This window comes from Vicugna pacos, chromosome 5 (genome assembly GCF_048564905.1).
Source record: "Vicugna pacos chromosome 5, VicPac4, whole genome shotgun sequence".
Classification (NCBI taxonomy): domain Eukaryota; kingdom Metazoa; phylum Chordata; class Mammalia; order Artiodactyla; family Camelidae; genus Vicugna; species Vicugna pacos.
In genome coordinates this window covers 48,769,004-48,795,218 of record NC_132991.1, presented here as the reverse complement: position 1 = coordinate 48,795,218, position 26,215 = coordinate 48,769,004, and the positions used below count along the sequence as shown (strand labels likewise).

Genomic DNA, 26,215 nt, shown 5'->3' with positions numbered 1-26,215 from the left:
CTCAGAGCTTTTGCCCATTTTTAAATTGGGTTGTCTTTTCATTATGGAGGTTTAAAAAAAATTTTTATGTGTTTTGGAAACAAATCTCATATCAGATCTATAATTTGCAAATCTTTTGTCACCTTCTGTAGGTTTCTTGCTGGTGTCCTTTGAAGCACAAAATTTTTAGTTTTGATGAAGTCCATTATCTGTTTTCTTTTGTTGCTTGTGCTTTGGGTGTTATATCTGACCAACCATTGACTAATCTAAAGTCACAGATTTATGCCCATGTTTTCTTCTAAACTTTTACAGTTTTAACTCCTACATTTTGGTCTTTGCTTTTAGGGGGTTAATTTTTGTATTTGGTATGGGGTAAATGTCCAGTTATATCCTTTTGCATGTGATATATAGTTGTCCCAAACCTTCTATTGAAGAGACCATTCTTTCCCCATTGGATTACCTTGAGACCCTTGTCAAAAACGAATTGACCATAAATGTGAGGGTGTAAGAGATTTTCAAATACCTTTTTTTCTGATATCTATAATTTCTTTTCTAAAGGGATAAGTAATAGGTTGCATCTCAGGTTACTATGACACTTTTAAATTAAAAAGTTTATAATAGAAGCATTTTGACAATTGTTTTGTTCTCCTAGAGCCATTTAGACAATTCTACTTGCAGCTGAAAGCATTTTTTCCTGTTAGAGTTATTTCACCCAGAAAAGAAACAGAAATCTAAATAAATAGAAACTGCGATCACACAAAGGATCTCCTTAATCTCTGGGTATGTGCTCTTATTTCCCCTTTTTGTCCTTATTTTTTTCTTTTATCCAGAAGAGTGATATTAACTTTTTAATAAAATTGGTGGAGATTGATCATCTGTCTAGTGTTTGGGCCCAAAATATGTTTCTTGGCTAAAAGATCTCTTTACCCACTTCCACACGTGGAAAGAAAGAAAACATAGGACACTAATCTCATACATGAGGAACAAGGGTTGTTTCCTGACGTGAGACAAGGATTTAGGATGGGGACATGTTTTGAGTTGAGATAGTTCTCATAAACCCGATTAGTTTGAATTCTAGGCTTACTGTATTGCTCACTGTATTTTGTTCCCATTTATACTGATGAATAATAGATTTCATTGTGCTCTATCATTTACATCATTAATATTTCCTCCAGCTTTGAGTGCTGTGAAGTTCTCCTTTAAACTTGTATGGGGATTAAACTTGGCAGTGATTTAAGATAATTAATTCATATGTCAGTTGTTAGCAAGGTCCAGTAACTAAAGTCTACTTTAGAGTAAGTTATTAACTCTCCAATAAAAAAAGCACTTTATCAACTTATCACTTTAAGTTATTTATTCTGGTTGACAGATGAGATAGGAAAGTTAATGACTGTACATAATCACCTCTGTACTTTCACCACTGAACACTGGGGTCAAATGGAAGTCTAGGTTGTTCAAGTTCATGGTTTAAATGTAGACTAAACCAGTTTGGGGTGGCGGAAGGTACACTTGGATCTTGTTACCTTTGCTCTACTGTCTTCTTAAATTTTGCGAAGTCTGTTTTTGCTGTGTTCAAAATTCTCAAACTTCTAAAGTAAAAACAGCCAAGGCCAAGGATTTCATATTGAGGTCTGAGATATTAAATTGCTTTCTTGTTTGTTTTTTTTCCAGTATTATTAACTATAGTCACCATGCTGTACATTACATCCCCATGACTTATTTATAAGTGGAAATTTATATCTTTTGACTCCCATGTGTAATACTTTAAAAAAAAACTAACGTAATATTTTAAAAATTGTCTTCATACAGCAAGTTCTTAATTGATTTTACAAAGTCAGCGTATGCTTGATGTTTCAAAAAGACAAACTCTGTATTTACTATACTTTCTATTGTGTGGTGTTTTACATCAGCAGGATGGGACATTTACTGTATTTTCACTCCTTAAAGAGTTAGGACAGAGTTTTCACCTTACAGCAGAAGGGGGGGGGGCGGGGTGTGTGGGGTGGCAGTAGAGAAGTGTATTAGCTACAGGAAGGAGAAAAACCATAAATATCCAGAACAGATCATCTTTACATTATGGTAGTAGATGATTTCGGTAATGCCCCCTTTTGTCTAGATTCTGCTGCTGCGTGAATCCATTAGACTTACAGTATTATAATGTACAGAAGTTTTCTTTAAAGGCCTCTGCTTTAGTATATTAAATATTCTACCATTGAAGAGCTTAGATGTGTAATAATTTTGTGATGGAAATATTCTAAGCACAAAATAAACTTTTTCTAAGCTAATAACTTCAAAAAAACTAATACAATGTTCTGTATCAATTGTATCTCAATTTTTTAAAAAGGTAAATGAAAAAAATTTTTTTAACCTTTAGATGCTGCTTTCCTTGTGAACAGGATAGGGGGAAGAACTCCAGTTACGTGTAATGCCTGAGACACAACAGGTGCAGATCTTTTGTTTGCAGGCCTAAACTAGTCACACGTTTCCATCTCATGATTGCGTTTCTTTTTATTCTGTTTTGTTTCTTGGCCTGAAGTTTGGTTACATTTATTCAGTTTGGGGGCACTCATAATGAGCCCTTTGCTTTCCCCTGGTTGGCTTGTGATGAACTACTCCCAAGATCAGTCCAGGTCTGACTCATGTGTTCAGGGTGACTACAATCGTGGGTCCCAAGCCCAGATGATCATCAGAATTACCCAGGTGGTTTTTAAAAGAGCTTTTCAGGCCTCACCCCAAATGTACTGAATCTGAATCTCTAGGGTAGAGCCAGTGAATGGTGATTCTGATATTCAACCAAGTTTGGGACATGGTCCAGGACCCTTCCCAGGTAATTAGAGATTCCACAGGTGTGGCCTTAGGGCATAGCTTCTGAGAAACTGCTGTCTACTTACCAGAAGATTCTAAAAACACCAGAGGTCCCTATTTGCAGTCTGCTCCCAGTGATTATCTACTGTCTTGGTGAAGAATCCTATGTTCTTCCTCTATCCACTCTCACTCCCTCAGGCTGTTCTTATGACTTATTTACTTCTTCAAACTGCCCAGTCGTGGTGCTGGTAAAAATAAGACAGGCTTTGGTCTTATACACCTGACATGGCCTCCCATGTCTGTGGGTGCCATTTGCCGCATCTGTATAATGGAGATACCATTGTCCTCCTAAGGATGCTATGAACACCAGAAAAATGTGTTTATGTAGCCCCTGGACCACGGTACACCCTGCACTAAGCATTATAACTTGTTTGGTTTTACTTGTCTACCTGCATGAGTATGTTGGGTAAATGGAGCTTGGTCATCAGTTTTCCCTGATTATAGCCCCTGGACTGCTCTGGGCAGTGTTTCTCAAAGTAAGGAGCACAGATAACCTGCATGTGAATAGGGCGAAGAGAGGACAGAAATTTGCTCTTCTGCAACTCTAACTTTCTGCACTTTTGAATTTTTTATTGCAGTATAATATACACATAGAAAAGTGTGTTTATTATAATTGAACAGCTCAGTGAATTTTCATAAACTGAAGACACCCATGTCACTAGCACTCCGATCAGGAAATAGAATGTGACCAGCACCCCAGAAGCCCTCTGTATGCAAATTTTGAGAACTGGTGTCATAAAAGAGCCCAGCTGTGTAGCTTTCCTCTGCCACAGTCCCACTCTTTTCTCAAGGGCCAAATTTGCATGCTGTGTGAGCCCTCCCCATTCTGAGAGGCTGGGCCTGTGTCCTCAGGCATCCTTTGTGAGAAAGGTCATGAAGGGTGTTTCCATCATTTATATTCTTAGCATACACCCTAAACTGCTTAAAGTAAATGAAGTCAGCTCCTAGCCAACAAGGAGTGGAGATCAGTCATTGCCTGAAAACATGAGCTTATTACAACACTCCAGCATTTTCTCACGGAAGGGTGAATGAGGTGAATTCTAGTGTAATTACCTTTGTGTAATTGAAAACTAAATCACTGATGACTGCATAGTTTAAATATCCATTTAAATACTTTCATTTTATTGCACTTATAGCAGGACATGCTACCACCAAATAGGCTATTAATTTTTCTAGCAGGTTAAAATCTGCATGGGTACTAGCACAGCTCAAATTGATGCCCTCCTTTTCCAGAGATTATTAGAGAGAATTTGTCTTTTTCTTTAGTCTAGCTATTCAAATAATCTATTAGACCAAGTCCTGTAATAACACAGGTCTTGCCCAAAAGAGATCAGGTTTTCAATGCAATGTAATTTAGCAAGATTTTAAATAGAACAAGAACCAGTGGTGCTTTTGCCTGTGTCTTCTCAAACTTCAATGTGCATGCAAATCACCTGGAGGTCTTGTTAAAATGCAGGTTCTGATCTGGTGGGTCTTGAGGCCTGAGATTCTGCATTTCTAACAAGTTCCTAGGCGGTGCTTATGCTGCTGGTCCGAGGACCACACTTTGAACAGCAGGCGATTAAGAATAAGCACAGACTAGAAGCCTGGGTATGTATCTTAGCTTCAGTTTCCTGGTTTATAGAGACTGTTTAAGCAAAGTCCCTTCTAACTGTACAGATCCATAGTTCAGTAATCCCTCTTTGCCTATGAGCTAATTTTTCTTTAGGCTGTTGATTTACGCTGTTTATAAGCTGTTATATTAAATATTGCTCCGTACTGGAAGGCCAGTTGAAAACTCTTACCTATGGCTGAAAAGTTTTATTTTTCAGTCTTCTACGAGTCTACCTCAATCCGTGGGAAATTTTGGCTAGTAATAACAGGATACTGGGCTTGGACCATAAACTAAATTTGAGTCAGCAGTATAGGGCTTTGGTTAGATAAGCAAGCGTGAACCCGGGAGTATAACCAAAAGAAAGGGACAGCTAATCCTGCCAGAATAGACAGTCCTTCTATAAATACTTTATTCAAATATCCACAACTAGGAAGAACTGCAGAACATGTAAAGAAAATTTCAAAGAACTGGCATTATGTGGCTTGTGAAGAGAGGACAAAAGATGCCCCAAGAATTGTTTTTGAATGGCACCAGAAACCAGCATATCCTCTGAATCAAATGGCTTTACAGTGCAACAGGATAGATTAAAGTTAGCTCTAAAGCACAACTTTTTATGAGAATGATGATCCTAGGTGGTAGGATTGCCAATGGTAACTTCCTTTTCCGAAGACTCTTAAAGCCACGGTAATCTACTACATTGCCTATCAATTGTGTTATTCATTGATATATCAACTGGGGTTCATTGCAGACACCCCTCTAGGTATTGAATACAAGGAATTATATGCTCTCAAAACAATTAGGGAAGCTGTCCTTCGGCTTCCAGGCAAGACTATATAGCAACAGTCTAGGGGTCAGAAAGCTATGGAGACCATTGCCATCATCACAGCCACTTCTCACCAATGGAGGTAGTGACAATACAGAGGCACATGAAATCTAGCCACTGAAAATTGTACCTAATGTAGTATGCACATCAGCAACTAACAGGGAAAACTAACAGGCAGGGAAAATAGCCTCCATCTTCCTTTTATCTTCCAAATCTCACATCATTATCTCTGACTGGCAAAATCTAATTCATACAGTTACAGTTTTTTTTAAACTATACACCAATATTTATCAAAGTATAACATACACACCCCAAAATGCACAAATCACAATCACTCAGCTTGATGAACTTTCCTAAAGTGAACATACCCATGTATCCAGCACCCAGATGGAGAGAAGGAAATTCCTAGAACACCAGAAGCCTCACTCTTGCTCTTTTCTAGGCATAGTCTCCCCTGAAGTTAACTACAACCTTGGCTTCTGACACCATAGAGCAATTTTGCCCATTTTTGAACCTTATACAAAGTGGGATGATACAGCATGTACTCTTTTATGACTGGCTCTTCTCACTCAACAATATATTTGTGAGATTCATCCATGTTGTGTGTAGCAATAGTATCTTCATTTTCATTGCTGTATGGTATTCCAATATGAATATAAAACAAAACGTGATTCTGCCGCACCTGGACATTTGGATTGTTTCTGGTTTGGAGTTATTACAAACAGTGCTGCTATAAACCATAACATATGCATTTCAGTCAGATATGTAAGCATGGAATTTCTGGGTTATAGGAGACGCATATATGTAGCTCAAGTAGATATTGCCACACAGTTTTCCAAAGTAATGGCTGTGCCACATCCTTACCAAAACTTTGTATTTTCCATGGTTCACATTTTAGCCATTCTGTTGAAAGGCTAATGCAACATACCGAAATTGTATTGTGGCTTTAGTTTATATTTACCTGATGTCTCACAAGTGAAACACCTTTTCTTATGTTTATTGATAATTTGAATATCTTCTTCCACGAAGTGCCTGTTCAAGTCTTTCAGTCAATTTTCTATTGGCTTGTCTGATTTTTTCATGGTTTTGTGGTTCTTTATTCTGAAAATGAGTCTTTTGAGAGGGGTACATGTATTGGGAACGCCTTTTGCCTCTCTGTGGCCTATTTTTTTCACTCCTTTAATAGTGTCTTTGGATGGAGACATTCATAATTTTGACGTAGTTCAGTTTATCAGAGGTTTTCCTTTATGGTCCATTTATTTTGTGAGTATCCAATTTAAGATTGCTGACTCCAGGGTCATAATTGTATTCTCTTATGTTTTCTTGTGAAAAGTTGTTTTACTGTTAACATTTAGATTTACAATTCATCTGGTATTGATTTTTGTATATGATAAAAAGTATGAAATATAGTTTTGAGCCTTCCAGCTCCTGTACTACTGTGCCGTGGGGATGGGGCATCTATAGAAGTTGGTGAAAATGAATGCATAGCACCAAGAGACCATCCCTAACACAGTTAACCTAGGCGAGTTGTTACACTGTGAGACATGGAGCTCCAACGTGTGAGTTTTACCGAACCTCTTTTCAGTATGACTTTGTGTGATAGCGATTTTCCACGTTCCACACCTCCCTGATGACAACAGTTCCCCTCAGGGAGTCGCTTTGCCTCTTCTTCCTTACCTTGACTCTTGGAATGTCATCACTGTTGCAAGAGCACTGTGTTCTTTTTCAAAAATTACAGCAAGAATTGGTCTGCTTTCAAATAAATGAAAAGAAGCCCAAGGTTAGACTTGGTGAGTAAATGTGAACATTAGGATACTTCTAAAGATCTGTAGTTTTACTACCCAGTCTAAGAAAGTGCAGTCAAGTACAGGACATTGTTCTAAAGGGCTTGAGGACATGGAAACAACCTCGGTGTCCATCGATGGATGAATGGATAAAGAAGTCGTGAGATATATGTGTAGTGGAATACTTTTCAGCCATAGAAGAGGAGATCCTGCCATTTATAATAGCATGGATGGACACTGAAGGCATTGGCCAAGTGGAATATGTCAGAGAAAGGCACAACTCTATGATCTCACTTATATGTGGAATCTTAAAAAAAAAAAAAAAACTCGTAGAAAAAGAAATCAGATTTGTGGTTACCAGAAGGGGTTACCTCAGAGGAAGGGAAATTCAAGGAAGGTGGTTAAAAGGTACAAACTTTCAGTTGTAAGATAAATAAGTACTAGGGATGTAATGTAAAACATGATGATTATGGTTAACACTACTACCTGGTATACAGGAAAAAAGAGAGTGAATACTAAGAGTTCTTGTCACAAGGAAAAAACCTTTTTTTTGCTTTTTCTTTTGATCATATTTATGTGAGATGGTGCATGCTGACTAAACTTATTGTGGTAGTCATCTCTCAGTCTATGTAATGTATATGCTGTACGCCTTAAACTTGTACAGATATATGTCATTATATCTCAGTAAAACTGGAAAAATAAATAAAAGGCTTGAGGAGAAGTTAAACAAACTCTATCAGCCTACCTGTCTCCGCTTAGAGGCACAACCACCTCTGGCCATTTTTTCTTCATGTGGAACAATTGATGTCTCAATCTGATGTAAGGTTTTACACAAAGGAGGTTTTAAAAGAAGTTCCCTAGCTTCCCTACAGCCAAACTTCTCCCCATAGGATCCTCCTCTAAAAATTACAGGATAGCCCCCAGAATAATAAAATGTATCTAGAGTAAAATTCTTCTCAACCACCTTATGATTAAATCCCCACTCTTGCCTTTGACATTTGGATATATCCTTTGGTTCCCTAATAAATAACTGAAGTGGGTTGTGAAATATGACTTTTATTATTCAACTCAATTTTTGTCCCCATGTCTCAGGGCCATTAGGAAAGTAACACTGGTTGTTTCAGGTCATCCTGAAATGGTCATTTCCAAGCCAGACTACACAGTTTTAGGAGCTTACACAGAGCCAAGGCTTCTGGAACAGAGTGGGTATCTTAGCTGGTCCTAACTAGTTCACAGTGCTATGGCCAAGAGGGATCGATACACACTGTAGCGGCCCCATGGTCCCCTACGCCTGGGAGTCTTCCATTGTTTCTGGGATCCCTAGAAGTTTGATCATATGCATAGATGCACCTGGTAGCCGTTGCCCCGGGGTTCTTCCAATTCCTATTTACCAGGCACTCTTCTAATTATTCTATATGCATTGTTCTATTTAATCTTCATAATAACACTATGTGATAATTGCTATTATTATCCACAGTTTGTAGATGAGGACATTGAGGTTAGGTAGTATCTCCAAAGCCCTTATATCTCATTAGTGCTGAAGCTTTTGCTGTGGATTGATTCTCTTTACTCTTTCGTGTGAATGCTTGTTAATAACCCATTTTCCCACCCTTGCTCTGCCTCTCAGATCTTATACAAACCTCTTGTTATCATCTTCACTTGCCTCCAGAATTTATCTTTGCAAAGATCCATCATACCAAGACATATCAGTCATCTCAATCTTCCTATTCAACTTATGATGCAAGTGTAGGCACCAGCTACATGTCCAACACAAGTTCTGATGAGGATGGGATAGGGAGCAAAAGAAATACAAGAGTCCCTTTCATAGCAAACACAAACAGAATTTAACTTAATTAGGAGAAACCTAAGTGCTTTGATCACTAACCATTGATTTGACACTTGGGACTCAGATATACGAACAGCTATTGTTGTTTTGATAGCTCTTTCATCTGGTATTTTCCCTATTCTTTACTCTTCCAGGATGAGGTAGCTGTCTCTGTCCTGATGCTAGTTCTCACCTTAGGCAAGTTAGTGCCTCTAGCCGCTTCAGAGAAAGCAGATCTCTTTGGTAGGGATCATTTCAGACTTTACAGCAGCATTTTACAAAGTTCTAATTACCCTTGTTTATCTGGAATCTCCTGAAAAATGAATCCCTAATTAGCTGAATGTAGGATAACCAACTGTGGGAACTAGTTTTACTGGAACATTTCATCCTAGATTTCTGTGACCACGAGTTTAGTCCTAGAGAAGAGTAAATGGGAACGTTTTCTCCACTTCGTCACGTAGGTCTGGTACAGCAGCCTGACCAAACAGTCCATGATCCTGATGGAAAGCAGAATGCCAGGGCTTCATAAGAAGAAACATAAAATCCCTAACCCCAGAGAGTGATCAGTTTATTTTGCTGCTTCCTCCTTAGATTAAGAGCAATTTCAGTAGGATGGGATCCATGGACACAGCACCTGCAGGAAGGAGAGGGTACTGAAATGGAAGATACCTCTAAGCTTTGTCTTGAGGAATTTTAACCTCCATCCCTCAGTTTTGTTATCTGTGGAATGGGGTCTTAATAACTGTTTAATAGGAGAATTATAAGGTCACATCAGATATGTGAAAGTGCTTCATGTTTAAAGAAGTATGTACCACTACAGTTTTTGAAAATTCATTGTTACATTTGCTCTTTAATCTAGGAAGTACTGTGACCAGCCATAATGACCACATCACACATTTTAAAACCATTGCTAGACTCTTGGTGGTGGTGGTAGTATGATAGTAGCAATAGCAAGACAAACAGAAAGGGTGGGTGGGTGGGGGGCAGTGTGCCTGTGCAGGCCCCTGTGCTGGGTTTTCTTCATGTTGCAAGAAGGTCTGTGGAAGCCGCCTAGAGTTCAAATGGGAGGGAACACAAGTCAGATGGGCAGTCTACCCAGGTGTCAGAGAAGCCACATTATTAATCTGACTGACAAAATAACTGTCCATCCCAAGTTCATGTTTTAAAAGGTAAGAACTATTTTTATTTATAACAGTTTCAAAGACTTGTGGAGTTTTTTTTTAATTCATTATATTGGTTAAGTTTTTAAAAGTTAGCTCTTAAGATAACAATAGCATATCTTAAGATGGCTCTGTGCAAGAGATGAGGTAAATTCCAACCTGGAAGCAAGAATGACCTATAACAGATGCCTTTTCCCAGTTCCACTCCAATGGAACCCTTAGGCTGGATTCTAAAAAAAAAAAAACAAAACAAGGCAGGGACTCAGTAAGGGTGTATGGACTCAGTAAGGGTGGAGAAAGGAAAGCTGATAATGACTCACTCCAGTTTTGAGAAGGGAAGGATTATGTTTCTACCCCTGTAAGCCTGATGCTGGGAACTCCCACATAGGAAGGTGAGGCGAATCTTGACATGAAAGCAGTTTGAAGCAGTGTCCCACCCTACAAAAGAAGCTAAATTCATTGTTAACTTCTAGACTGTGCAGTTAAAATGTAAAAACAGCAAAGTGCTCCCATACACGCAAAGGCCTTAAACATGCACATATCTTTTGGTGAACAATTTCAATTTTTGAATTCTATCCTCAGGAAGTAATTAATCATATATAGAAAGATTGAGCTACTTGGCAGATCATCCAAGCTATGTTCATCACACAGAAATAATAAAAGAAACCTAAGCAGTCAACAGTAAGAGTTTTGTTAAATAAATCCATTTATATAATGTGTGCTATTTATATTTATAGTAATGTTATCGATAAATATTCATGTGATAAGATGTCTAAAAGTTATTAAAGACAAACAGATGATCAATCAGTTAAATCCAATTCTGTAAAATAAATAAATCTGTGAATGTATAAGCATGGTTTTAAAGGCCCTTTAAGTTCTGACTCAAGATGGTAGACTGAGCATGTGCATTTAATCTCCTCTTTCTCTCCAAATCCCACTAAAATTATTTTAAATCACACACACTCACAGAAAAGACAGTTTATCAAAGTGCAAAAAGGAATGCTCCCTGATTTCACCCCCAACCCAACTCTGGGCCTCACCTACACCTCTCAAAGTGGAAAGAAAGCTGAGGAGACAAGAGAATGGGAAAGAAGATTTTCACTGTTTATTTTATACTTTCTGCACTATTTGAATTTTTTTAGGAGTATATGTGTATTTTTGTAACTTCAAACGTTATTGAAGAGGGGAGAGGGTATACATATGTAGCCCAAGTGGTAGAGTGCTTAACTTGCACAGGATCCTGGGTTCAATCCCCAGTACCATCTCTAAAAATAAAGAAATAAATAAACCTAATTACCCCCCCCAAAAAAGGAAAAACAGTTATTGATGAATAGATATAAATGTATTAAAAAGTAGCACCACACCATTTGGCATTTAGCTTGACGAAAATTCACCTAAAGTTGGTAAGAGTAGAAGGCAAAGAGACAGACTAAAAGAAAGAGGGAAAGGGAAGACAGAGGAAGAGGGGAGAGGGAGAGAGAACTTTTTAAACGGTGAGGTGATTTTTGCCTGACCTGTCTTTCAGTTAGCTTGAACTTAACTGGAAGTTAATCTGAAGGGAGTGATAGAAATTTGATCCATTTCTGGTCTCATACACTGTTCATGTTTGTAGTATCTGGTCATGCCCAGTGTGATTCAAGTATTAAAGGATCCTTTTATTTCTATTTGTTTGTTAACATGTAAATAATACAGTGTAGAAACACAACCACTTAATTAAGTGCACAGCTGAGGAGGCAACATTCTTTTCTGACACTGAGTGACTTAAGGTATTTTTCAAGGGTAATTCTCATTCCTCCCTGATTTTAGAAATTAATTCCCCAAACTATGCGAAGCCAGAGTAGAAATTAGTAATCAGTGGTGATATTAAGGTGTTTTTTACTCTCTCCCCCCTCTCTTCAGTCATGTTTTCTATTTGAAATATGAGGAAGTATTCCTTTTGTAATAAGGAAACTATATATATATTTTTTAATGTTAACAGAATCTGTAGCTCTCATTCCACCTTCACCTGGCTGGTGGGCACTCAGTGGCTCCTACTCTTTTACAAAAGCAACAAGATTTCATGACTCATCTCTATTCTTAGAACCATCTCATTTCCTCTTGCTGCCCCAAATGGAACACTTTTTAGTGATAAGATACCGTAGCATCATAATTTTGTACCTTACAAAACTTACTCACTCCCAGTCTGTGTCAAATGATATTCATAGCTAACCCTTCGACTGTTTTTCTTTTTCCTGTGTTTTCTTTTTCCCAGGCCTGCTTCCCTAACAAGGAGATGCTTGTTTTTTTTTTAATCATATGAGGGAAAAGTGACAAAGGTATTTTTTAAATGGTTTATTTGTAAAACTTGATGCAAAATTTACTGTACATTGCCAAATAAACCTGCAATGAAAAATAAAATTTTAAAAAAGCATGCCAAATGTGCTGCTGTCAAACTGCTAGCTATCAGGATATTAAAGAATTTAATAATGTATTCAAGATTTAGCCTTAGGTTTAAGGAACTTCAATGCTTTGAAGAACTCTGCCTTGTCACTTGTCATCTGAAGAACTAGCAATCAGAACTGTATACAGATGTAACCAAGTGAACAAGAATGCCAGAAAAATCATTTTCTACTGTCCTCTTAACCAAAATAGAAAACAAAAGAAATTAAACACAGAATAATACAGAAATACCAAGTTTCTCAGATGTGGTTTACAAAGTTAAAAACTGAGTCTTAAAGCATAAGAGACACTTTTGAACTTTGTAAATGCTTTGTGCAGAAAAATATGCTTCATGAAATTTTAAGAAATTCAAATTTCTACTCATCAGTAAAAGAATATTTTTCAGAATTTGAAATATACTTAGAAATTGCCATTTGTTGAAGAAACATTAAATAGGCTACCACTTTATTATATGAATATTATATAAATTAAAAAGCCATACAAGAAACTTCAGATAGTGTAGAAAAGGAACTTACATACCGATGGTTAATCTGTGTTTCTGCCTACAAAATTGAGCAATCAGGGTTGGGCTGTCCCTGAGAATAACTTCACAATCCAGAAAGGATAATCAAACATTTATCTCAGGGGTCCATGGAGTAACCAAATCCTTCGGATCCTTAAAGCTTGGAGAATAAGAAGCATCTGAGGGTTGACTGCTCTTTGGACAGGGCTAACCCTATGGAAATGGGTCCCAACTGGAAGCCTGACCAGGCTGCAGTTAATGGTTCTGATCTGTGGAAAGTGAGACTTCCCAAGTCTGTGGGTTCTTGATGGAGGACAGATACTTGAATAGATACCTAATTACAAGTTAGGGATCCAGTTTTTAATGCCTTATTATGTGATGCAGAACAATTTATTTAATCTCCTGAAAGCCTTTATTTTTGTAGACTTAAAATGGGAATCATACTCTGTTTATTCTGCAAATTAGGTGAGAGGCATCCTATGGATGTACAGGGCTGGTCCTAAGGTATAAGAATAAGCTTTAAAACATTTATTAAGAAAAAAGACTAAAACACAGCCTACCTACAGCAGAGTTGTTGGGCCTTTTAGTGTGGCAAGTGGCAGACAAGCAATACTTGATGAGCCCAGTGGGAAACCTGAAAACATCTTTTTGTTCCCTTTTAGCGTTTTGCAATTGGTTTACTTGTCAAGTTAATACCTTGGCAACAAGAATTGCATTTTTCTTGCATGGAATCCATTTCGAAGAAAACACACACCTGGCAGCTGTCAACAACAATATGCTTGCCAAGTTAGATGAGCCCATTGATGGGGCTGGCATGGATCAGCCTTAATCTTTTCCCAGGGCACTGAAGCAAAGGACACAGGAGAGTACCTGTCAGGAGTTTTCAGGTGAATCCCATTCTGCCTGACCCTGGAGGCCGGCACCACGGTCGCCTCCCCTGTCATCTGACTGGCAGCACTGCTGAGGGCACTTTACAGATGGTGAAGATATAATTTCTGCTCCTCCCTCTTTCCCTACTTCTGAGATGGGGACTTAATGCAGGGTTCCAAATTGACCTGGAGAGGTTGCACTAGATGTGGTAGATCATGGAGCCTGGCCTCAGTGGGGAAGAAATTGTGTCCTAACTGACCAGTCCAACCATGACATCCAGTTTTGAGCTTTAAGCATCTAAAACAAGAACAGTTATGAGAATACCAACCTTCTTGTGAGAGCAAGGTCAAACAAGGTAATGGATATAAAAGCGCTTTGCCAACTGTAAACTATTTAAAACATAAATCATGTTAACAATCATTGTCGTGATTCTTTTCAAAGGGAAACAGCCAAGATCTTGAGTGAATGAAAACGTCAGTACATCTCCCACTTCTGGCTTCTTCCCCCTGCCTTCTGTCACCCAAACTCCCACTCCTTTCTCCTCGCCCCAGGTTTCCTCACACTCTCCAACACCAGTGGAAACTTCTCAACTAGCTATTGCTCTCAGTATTAGATTACAGAAGTTCACAATAAGGCATACATGAGGATTAACTCATCTGGAATACATTTACATTTTACAAGAGTGTATTAATCAAAATAATTTTATATTGATGGGATGGCCTGTAGAGAAAAGAGGGAAACTAATTTTTAATGTACTTTAGGGGGGCTCTTTTGTTTTTTAATTAATACATGTGATAGTTGGCAGTAATGTGTCCATATTTTCACCAAAAAATATGTACAGAAATATTCATAAGCACACTATTTGTAAGAGCTCCAAGCCAGAAATGCCCATCAGCAGTAGAAGAGATAAATTGTAATCTATTCATATAATGGAATACTATACCACAGTGAGAATGAGGAACTAAAACTTTATGCAACAATGTAGATGGATCTACTGAATGTGGTGGTGAGTAAAGGAAACCAGGCACAAATGAGTACACACTATGTGATTCCATTTATATAAAGTTAAACATCAAACAAAATGAAATCATTGATGTTAGAAGTCAGGACAGTGTTTTGTAGTAGGGACTAGGAGGGAGGCACAAGGTCCTTCCTTCTGGGGTGGTAATAATGTTCTGTTCCTCGATCTGAAGACCAGTTTCATAGGTATATTGATTTTGTGAAAATTTGTCAAGCTATAAACTTACATATGCCTGCATGCACTCTTAGTTAAAACATGCATGTTTTAATTTGGTATGCATGCATAATGTACTTAAATTGAAAGTTTACTAAAAAGTCGGTGACACACATTTATGGTAGAAAATCAAAAATAAAGGAAATTATAGTGTTAAATATAGCTTTTAAAAAAGGTAAAATCATGATTCATGTAAATATCAAATGAACACACATTAAAGATTTTATGTAACTCATTATTTAATGAGGAAGCCAGCAAGATGTTATAGGCAGCTCAAATGAATTTGATTTACAGAGATTTATATTATCTAGCAAACAAAATTATTTGCATTGCATTAGTAGGAATCATTTACATAACTATGGACAGGAAATATTTGCATTACTATCAATTTTCTCTGTTAAACCTCTTTCTTTATTGAGTTGTAAAACAATCTAGTCAAAGACAGTGAAGCAGAAATAACCAGAATGGGTGAGCTAAATTCAGAGACTTTCTTACACTGGAGTAAAGTGAAAACAATCTGTAATCCTTCTATCCAGGGGTAACCTACATACACAAATTTTGTGCCATATTTTTTAATATCATGTGAGGATTATTTTAAATCTGTAGCAAAACTTAATTAATTGAATATTGAATATAGATTTTCCCTTTGTTCCAGAAAGCATTTGTTCACATTCCTGATTATTTCCTTAGCATACTTTCCTAGAAGGAAAAGGACTAGATCAAAAGTACTATGTCCATTTTAAGACTCTTGATACATGTTACCAAATATTATCAGAATGCTTTGAAGTACATAGTTGTGTTGGAGGAAGGGAGAAAAGGAAAACCTTTCTAGGCTACCTGCCCCTAAGACTTCAGGAATAAAATGTATGTTTACAGCCTTGCAACTACCTACTATCTGCCTTATTTTCCTTTGCTTTTAGACTTCACCAGGATTGAGCAAAACTCAGTTACTGATTGAAGAAAAAGCGTAGGTTGGCACAGCAAACCACAAAAATCTCCAGTTCAAACACAAATCCAAGATTACAAGAGATTTCCCTACACTGGTGGCCTCATCTGTTATTAGATTATAAATCCCTTGAGGGATTTTCCAGCACTCAAACCCCACTTCCTCCACATGACTTCCTGTGTTCACATGTATTTTTTGATCTGTTTTGCCAGTCAGGACTTAAAGTATTCTCTATGCTAAATGTATCTAACCATGAGACCAAAATTATTCAATTATTCAAGTGTTTATCAATTGCCTTCTAAGTGATGTGCTAGTCCTGGGGTAAGTGGTAAGCAAAACAGACTTATTCCTGCCCTGTAAGTCCAAAAAGTGTGGTTACCATATAATAAATAAAATATAACCATATACATGGAATGGACATCATACATTTTAATGTCAGGCTATTTATTGTTTTTTTGTTTGTAGACTGTTCTTAGGAGGTGGTTCTTCTCTTCCCAACTAGATAAGATGCTCCTTGAAGTCAGGGGCTGTCTTTACTTCTCTGGCATCTTCCAAAGTATTGTGCACTTAGTAGGCACCCAGTAGAGAGCAACAAATTTGAAGACATTTGTGCTTCAAGTCTGCATGGACCAAGCAAACTATTCCTTCCAGCTTCTCAGTTATTCTTAGACTCTCTGTCGGAATAAGTAACGAATGACTGGCAAACATGAAGTAACTTGTTACGTCAGGGATCAGTTTAAACTTTATATCTTCACCAATAGGTGGCACCACCAATTTTGAAATTATATTTTATATTGTTATAGCCACACATTGTAAGTATGGAGTCCATTCAATAAATGTTTATTGGGCATCTTCTATGTGGGAGCTACCCAGCTGGCCACCACTAACAGGCAGAGTGAAAAATAAAAATACTACAGATATGCTTTAACATACTTCCTTTTCTAGTATTTCCACTTTCAGATTTCCTCCCTGTTTTATAAAATAACATCTAAATCTGGGGTAGCAACTCAGAAACAACAGTTTTGTGTGTGTGTGTGTGTGTGTGTGTGTGTATTTTCAACTCAACCTAATATTTTAAAAGGAGAAGAGAGATACAAAGTTAAATAAAATGCAAATCAGAAAAATATGGATGGTGAGGTTAATCTGCAGAATTAATCCAAGTTGGCTTTTTAATTAATGCAAGTTACCACTTCTCAGTGAAAGGAAATTTCTTTCCTTTTGGAAGATAAAAGAAATATGATACAGGCATGCAGAATTATTTCTACAGCTTCCAAGGCTGCACAGTCCCATCTGGAGATAATAAAAGGCCCCATTCCACTGTGTTTATTTCAAAAGTTTCATTCTCTGGAATGACCTGAGGTTGCAAACTGTAGAGCATTTGCCAGCTAAAGAGGGCTGCTGCCTAAATTCTACTCAGGAAGTGTCTGGTCCCCTGGGAGAACTCCTCTTAGGTCTCTTTAGAGTAGAAAGAAGCCCCTTCTGCCCTTCCCAATAACATTGCCCTTTCCAAGGCTGAGGGAAGGAAAGGGGCAAAAAGAGAGAAACGAGGAGGGGGAGCAGTAAGGAAATGAAACTGCAGTATTTGCACTAAACACCATGTAACACTCACTAATTTGTCCACCCACTAATGAGAGAAAGGGAACATTTGACCAAGTATGTGCTTCTTTTTACTGAGCATCTTCAAAATGTGATAGATGGCATTAGGTACTTTGGGAGATGCAAAGTTGGAGCACGCAAGGATTTTTGCCATCCAGGAGCTCTCAGTCTAGTAAACCACAATAGTGTCTTGTGAAGTAGTGGTTAGAAGTGTGGACTCAGGGCTCTATTCATTTGAACCCTGACTCCACCACTTATGCAGTCCTGGATAAATTATTTAACCTCTTCATACTTTAGTTTCCTAACCTGCAAAATGGGGATAATAGTAGCTTACTCGTAGAATCATTAGGAGGATAAAATGAAATAATGCATATTAAGTTTTTAACAAAGGGCATCCAATGTCATCAATACAAACAACTTCAATACACAAAGGAAATGTTCAGTGTCATAAGAGAGGTCTAGATAAAGAGCTATGAAAACTCAGAGGCTAGAGTGTTAACTTCTTAAGAGGGCAGGGCAGAGCAAAGCATTCACTGATGGTGTTAAAAAAGAGACAACAGGCCCCAAATGGACTCATTTGTGTTAAGCCATGTCACCAAACCAAGACTTAGTACCTAACCTAAATGCAGTTTCAGCCTCCTCCAAGAGTATAATTGTTCAGTCTAGAATTTCCTGGTCAGCACCAGTGAGATAATCCACCTGATAAACCCCTTCTGGCCCCAAAGAAAGATGAGGCAGTCTGCTCTTTCCTTGTCCCTGCCCCCTTCTGCCTGTAAAAGCCTTCCACTTTGTGCAGTTCCTTTTTGCCTCCTCATGGGATGCTACCCAATCCATGAATCATTGAATAAAGCCAGTAAGATCTATAAAACTTACTCCATTGAATTTTTTAAACAGATACAATGGCAGCAGTGGGATCAGAAGCAAACTTCTGATGGCTTCAGGGACAAGAAACACGGCATGATACTCCATGAACCCTTTGAGTTCTCTGTCTTTCTTACTATTTCCAAAGGCCGTGGGTAAGTTTCTCCTGTTCCTGAGCTTTGCTCTCTTTGCGTCAGCTCTTGATCTGATTGGCCTTCCAGTACAGGGCAGGTCAGTTTGAGCTAGCAGACAGTTCCACTCAGAACCCAAGCCCCTGGCCCTTGGTTCAGTTCTCATCTCCCCATTTGACTGGAAATCACAGCCCTTGGTTCTGTCCCCAGGTTCCACGCTGGGAACTGCTGGCAGTTTAGTCAGCAATTCCCCATTTGCTTGGCATCCTTCCCCAGAAACCATATTGGGAACTGCTGGTGGCAGCTGTAATTCCCCATTTGTTTGGAATCAGTTTGCTATCCCCATCTTTTGGTATCTCCTGATTCAATCATCTCCACAAACCCAGGTCCACATTGGTGATTGCTGGCAGTGTGCACAATGCTTTCTATTGGCCAGTATGCAGTAACATTTCTTTAATTACTGCTGGTATGTTAAGGTACATGTATTTGTTTTGTTTCGTATGAAAGACTATTGCTGACAAGGATCTCAGAAGCCAAAAAGCCGCACAAATTGGTGGGCATGAATTGAACACTTTAAAGCTATTCGAGCACTTGCCACATAACTCTAAGAGTGACTCCTTTGTTAAGATAAGTTGACCACAGAATAGGTAGACTGACACTCGGTCACCAGCCAATCTCAAGAAAATTTTAAGAAAATTTTCGTGAAGTAGACTGTAAAACACCACACAATTCCTAACCAAGCGGCACATGCCTTTTAAGTACTAGTTTGACTCCAAAATCTTAGCTACATAAATACATAAATGAATTAAAAAATAATAATTTTTAAAATAAAGAAATAAAATTAAAAATAAATAAATTAGTAACAATAAAAACTCTTAAATTCTAAAGAGTTAAGAATGCCACCTTCCAGCACACCGGCTTATTTTATTTCTAAGAAACTATAGACCTGGAAGCTGTAGATATTTACAAAAATGGCAAAATCTTACTAAAAACAAGCTAAGATTACAATGACCATTATGGGAAACACTCCAGTTAGACAAGTTCATTCATTTAAGAAGTGCCCTTGAAAGCAAGAGTTCCCAAATTAAACAAAACAGAATGAGATGCCTATTTTAATTGTTATGCAGAAGCCTCCAGAAGGCTTCATGATTCCAAAATAATTTCATTGAAAGATTCATTGCAAAAGGTTAATGAAAAATTAAAGACACAGGAGGTACCTGAAATAAAAGACAGTAAGACTGACGTGGCTCCTGCACCTCCTCTCTATCTGCATTTACCTGACTACTCCACGTTCTACTAATTCTCTGTCTGAACTGCCTTTCATTCTGAAGAGGCGTCTTAACAGTTTAAAATAAAACCACCCAAAGTTGCAGGCAATCCTCCTCAGGTATCTTTTGCTCTTTAGTCAAAGACTGAACTAAGAACTCTACTTAATGACTTTCCTAAACCCAGGGAAGACTGAAAAAAAAAAAAAACTTCAAAGGTTTTTTGAAGAATTTAGAGTCGTTATCAGGACCTATGACCCTGGTCTGACAGATCTTTATCAGCGTGTGCACATACTGGTAGGACCTGGTGAAACACAACAATGAAGGAAGCAAAATGCAAAACCCAGAGAATGATATTCGAGATCCTCAGTCTTCAGGCTTCAACATGGTCCCCTTATAGACCAGAAGAAGCAGGACATAATAGCAACTGATCTTTTAAGAGCCATTCCTAGTGTCTTCCTTGGTCTGTTATTCAAACATGCAAACAAAAGAAAGATGAGTTTGTGGCAGACTTTAAAACTCATCTGGAAGCTCTCTTCCTATGGCTTTCTAGGTTTCATAAGTAGATGAGGTCACCCAACCTGCTCTAGCCACCACGTTTGTAAATGGAATATGTCCTGAGGTTAGTGGATTGATAAAAAAGATTAAACAAAACAAAACAAAACAAAAAAAAACGGGATGAGAGGCTACCAGTTTGACTGAACTCAAACCACAGCTGAGCACTTTGAAAGGACTTTGGAACAAGATTGTAAACAAAAATCCACCAAGCTATTGGCTTTAAAGCTATAACAGCTCCAAGGCCAGTCATCTAAAATAACACCCGGGCCCCCACATCACACTCTCCCATCATTAAAATGCCGTGCCAGAATTTCTCAGTTGTAATCAACTGGGAAACTGGAAAAGAGAATGTCATCAAAAGGCCTATGCAAAATTTTCAACAGATTTGTAGACATGAATGCCATCATATCTATTGTCAGAGGAGGGCCCGTGTATGGGCCCCTCCCAGAGTTGATGAGATGCTGGGGGAATTTCTGGTAAACTGTTACGTTACTGCCTTATACAGCCAAGGGAAACTAAAATTAAAATTAATGGAAAACCTTGCCAAATTCTGGTAGATACTGGAGCTACACTCTACTTTAAACCCCTCTTGGAGCCTGCATATAGGGTCCTGGAAGAACTGGCAGAAGCCAGCTAAGGGTGAGAATTCTTAGCAGAATCAGCTCTCCCAGATCTCTGTCTGTAGTACCCAATAAAGAGAGAAAAATAAAATATCTTGCACCTTCTTTGGGGACAACAAAAGAGTTCTTCAATGCTTCCAGAAATATTTACTGTTTGTCCTGGCTGAAAATGGACAAAATATTTTAAAGGATGTTTATATAGTCAGAAATTGGCCAGATTGGAAGCTGATACTCAGACCCTTATCGGAATTTTTTTAGGCCTCCTCCACTAAGCTAAAATAAACTATATACCCAGAGAAAAAGAAAAACCTTCTAATGATGGGTGGAGCAACCTATGATGTCATTTAAGTTGCAACCTAATTCCTTGAGGAATTAAAAACAACTGTCCTTTTCTTACGAATCTTTGCAAAACCAGAAATGCCCCAAGAACTTTTGTCTAGGTCATCTCTTTAAAACACCAACTTCAGGGAGGTAATTCTCATTAGAACAAAAAAAGTGGAGGGGCAGATCATTTAAAACTTAGGCAAATGAAAAATCTTTTATATGTCCACTCCACAAATATTAGTAAAATCTTTAGCCATCTGAGCAGGTAACCTTAACTTATTTCATCTACCAGAAAACAACATTAATTGAACTTCTTTTTTAACAGTGAATTTTGTATTATTGTACCTGATTAATAACAGTAATTTTAAAACAGAGGCTATATGATCTCTGTTTACATCCGTCTATGTGTTTGTGTGTGTAATAGATGTGTGGTATTTTCCACCTCTGGATGGTATGACCAAAATTAATTTGTAAAAGAGCTCTATTTAATTGGCTTGAAGATAATTAAGCACTTATATGAATTAAGGGTTTCTAAAACTCTCAAAGTGTAATGGAAACTAACCCAAATGCTTTTCAAGTTCATGTGATCTGAGATAATCTTTGGTAAATAAAAGCTAGTTTAAGTTTGTTGGACTAATTAAAGTAGGTATGTCTTCAGAATTATTAACATTAAAAATAATACAGATATATTTTATTCTTCTTGGATTTATTGGTCAGATAAGTTCATGTAGTCTCTGTTACAAAATTCGTCAGCAAGAAAAATAGCTTGAGATGATGATTGACTTTGATGTCTCATGAAGTTTTGTGGGTAGTCTAAACGTAACTATTAAGAATAAATGAATTTCCTTATCAAAATACTAGCAAATAGAATCCAACAGCACATAAAAAAGATTATACATCATGATCAAGTGGGGTTCATCCCAGGGACACAAGGATGGTTCAACATATGCAAATCAATCAATGTAATACATCACATCAACAAGAGAAAGGATGAAAGCCACATGATCATCTCAATAGATGCAGAAAAAGTTTTTGAGAAAATTCAACACCTATTTATGATAAAAACTCTCCCCAAAGTGGGTATAGAGGGAACATATCTCAACATAATAAAACCTATATATGACAAATCTACAGCCAGCATAGTACTCAACAGTGAAAAACTCAAAAGCTTCCCACTAAAATCTGGGACAAGACAAGGCTGCCCACTCTCACCACTCCTATTCAACATAGTCTTGGAAGTCCTAGTCGCAGCAATCAGGCAAGAGAGAGAAATAAAAGGGATCCAAATGGGAAAAGAAGAGGTAAAAGTGTCACTATATGCAGATGACATGATTCAATATATAGAACACCCTAAAAGGTCCACACAAAAACTACTACAAATAATCGAAGAATTCAGCAAGGTAGCAGGTTACAAGATTAACATTCAAAAATCAGTTGCATTTCTTTACACTAATGATGAATCAACAGAAAAAGAAAGTAAAGAAACAATCCCCTTTAAAATACCACCCAAAGTAATAAAATACCTAGGAGTAAATCTAACCAAGGAGGTGAAAGACTTATACACGGAAAACTATAAAACACTGATTAAGGAAATTAAAGAAGGCTTAAAAAAAATGGAAAGCTATCCCATACTCCTGGATTGGAAGAATCAATATTGTTAAAATGGTCACACTGCCCAAGGCAATCTACAGATTTAATGCAATCCCTAACAAATTACCCAGGACATATTTCACAGAACTAGAACAAATCATAATAAAATTTATATGGAACCACAAAAAACCTAGAATTGCCAAAACATTACTGAAGAGAAAGAAACAGGCTTGAGGAATAACTCTCCAAGACTTCATACAATACTACAGAGCTACAGTAATCAAGACAGCATGGTATTGGTACAAAAACAGACATATGGACCAATGGAACAGAATAGAGAGCCAGAAATGAACCCACAAACTTTTGGTCAACTAATCTTCGACAATGGAGGCAAGAATATACAATTGAATAAAGACAGTCTCTTCAGCAAATGGTGTTGGGAAAACTGGACTGCAGCATGTAAAACAATGAAGCTAGAACACTCCCTTACACCATACGCAAAAATCAACTCAAAATGGATCAAAGACTTAAACATAAGACAAGATACAATAAACCTCCTAGAAGAAAATATAGGTAAAACTTTATCTGACATACATCTGAAAAATGCTCTCCTAGGGCAGTCTACCCAAGAAATAGAAGTAAAAGCAAGAATAAATAAATGGGACCTAATTAAACTTACAAGCTTCTGCAGAGCAAAGGAAACCATAAATAAAACAAAAAGACAACCTAAGGAATGGGAGAAAAATTTTGCAAATGAAACCAACAAAGGTTTGATCTCCAGAATATATAAGCAGCTCATACGACCCAATAAGAAAAAAATAAACAGCCCAATCCAAAAATGGGCAGAAGACCTAAACAAGCAATTCTCCAAGGAAGACATACAAATGATCAATAGACACATGAAAAAATGCTCAGTATCACTAATTATCAGAGAATGCAAATCAAAACTACAATGAGGTATCACCTCACACCAGTCAGAATGGCCATCATTCAAAAGTCCACAAATGACAAATGCTGGAGAGGCTGTGGAGAAAAGGGAACCTTCCTACACTGTTGGTGGGAATGCAGTTTGGTGCAGCCACTGTGGAAAACAGTATGGAGATTCCTCAAAAGACTAGGAATAGACTTACCATACGACCCAGGAATCCCACTCCTGGACATATATCCAGAAGGAACCATACTTCAAAAAGACACCTGTGCCCCAATGTTCATAGCAGCACTATTTACAATAGCCAAAACATGGAGACAGCCTAAATGTCCATCCACAGATGACTGGATAAAGAAGAAGTGGTATACTTATACAATGGAATACTGTTCAGCCATAAAAACCAACAACATCACGCCATTTGCAGCAACATGGTTGTTCCTGGAGAATGTCATTGTAAGTGAAGTAAGCCAGAAAGAGAAAGAAAAACATCATATGAGACTGCTCATATGCGGAATCTAAAAAAACAAAAACAAACAAACAAACAAAACCAAACATAAATACAAAACAGAAACAGACTCGTAGACATAAAATACAAACTTGTGGTTGCCAGAGGGACAGGGGGTGGGAAGGGACAGACTGGGATTTCAAAATGTAGAATAGATAAACAAGATTGTACTGTGTAGCACAGGGAAATACATACAGGATCTTGCAGTGGCTCACAGTGAAAGAGATGGGACAATGAATGTATATATGTTCATGTATAACTGAAAAATTGTGCTCTACACTGGAATTTGACACAACATTGTAAAATGACTGTAACTCAATAAAAAATGTTTAAAAAAAGAATAAGTGAATTTGATAGATATAAACAGATATAAGTTTTTAGGTGAAATTTTAAAATAGTTTCCCCAAATCTTTTTGGTGAACTGAAACTTTAAAGTTGTGCTAAATTAAATTCAATGATGAATAGTCATTAAATATCTAAATCACTTACAAATGAGATAAAATACTAAAACATTGATTACTGAACACAGGTTTACCTACTTTTTGCTTCCTTTACTGGAGGAACAAAAGCTATCTGGGTTTATTAGTAAATATATTTTATGTCACCCTGAAAATTTTACTTTAAGAAAGCATATGTTTCTTGAAATTATAAAAAGTTTTTATAAAACTTGTCAAGCCACAGAATGCTAATATAAAAATTCATAATTATTTACTTCTGTATTCTCACTAAAAATTACATTTTTAGGGTTAAAATTCTAACATGTATGATTAAAGCACTAGAAATATTAAAGGAGATAGCATTATATGCAAGGAAAGTAGGATGTGTGTTTTCAGTAAAAGAAGGTATAAGAATGGAGATGCATTTTTATTGAGGAAAAACAAAATAATTTTGTCCTAAAGTGAGACTTGTTTTTCAGAATGGGAAAGAGGAAAAACATAGGATAAAATTGTTGGAGGTTTGTGGAAAAGGAATCTTGGGGAAAGAATTTTACGTGTGGTCAAGCTGGCTAAGATTAAAATGAATTTATTTAAGTTAAAAAAAGTTGATGATGATTAGTTTTAATATCAAAATTAAGCTGGTACAATATTAGAATTTAGTTTTCTCACTATTGAAAGGACAGGTTTTATTGGACTGTTAGTCTGCTCTTAGTAAGACATTGTAAACAAAGATTTTTCTTTAACTTTTAAGTGATCTGCCAAGAAAACAAAGATTCTGTGTTTTATCAAAATAGTTTCCTGTGTTATTGTCTTTATTAGGTTTTTGATTTCTTGAACAAACCTAATCATCTCAATATGAAAAGAGCTAAGTTTTGCTCAGAACTATATGGGGGGTGGGGAGAGTGCATAGCTTGGTGGTAGATTAAGTGTTTAGCATGTACAAGGTCCTGGGTTCAATCCTCAGTACCTCCATTAAAAATAAATAAATAAATAAATAAATAAACAAACAAACAAACAAACCTAATGACCTCCCCCCAAAGAAGATAAATTTTAAAAGAGTTTTAAGTTTTGCTCAGAACTATGTAACCTTCTGTATTTGCATTCAAAGTCTTTGTCACTGTGGTTAAATGGATAACTAAGTATTGTTTCACAGTGACCTATGATTCTACTTGACCAATCATTTAAAACTTTTTGATTTTTTTTTTACAAACTTCCCAAAATCAAATTCTAAATAAAGTCTTTTTGACTTATAACTAACTTTAGGATTACCCAGAGGGTTCCTGGAAAACTGCAAAAGATTTGTTCTCTCTCCTTAAAAGGGAGGTGTTAAACTAGTTAGGCTTATTCAATATGCTAAATTACATGGGAAGCATTGTCAA

General features: G+C 37.2%; 1 long non-coding RNA gene across 1 annotated transcript in view; it reads left to right on the top strand.

Annotated features, from left to right (window-relative positions):
- LOC140696406 (uncharacterized) overlaps nucleotides 1-26,215 on the top strand; it is a 62,672-nt gene that overhangs the window by 23,267 nt on the left and 13,190 nt on the right. Inside the window, exon 4 of the long non-coding RNA XR_012072693.1 lies at nucleotides 18,512-18,633. This is a non-coding gene — a long non-coding RNA (uncharacterized lncRNA). The remainder of the gene's footprint in view (nucleotides 1-18,511; nucleotides 18,634-26,215) is intronic.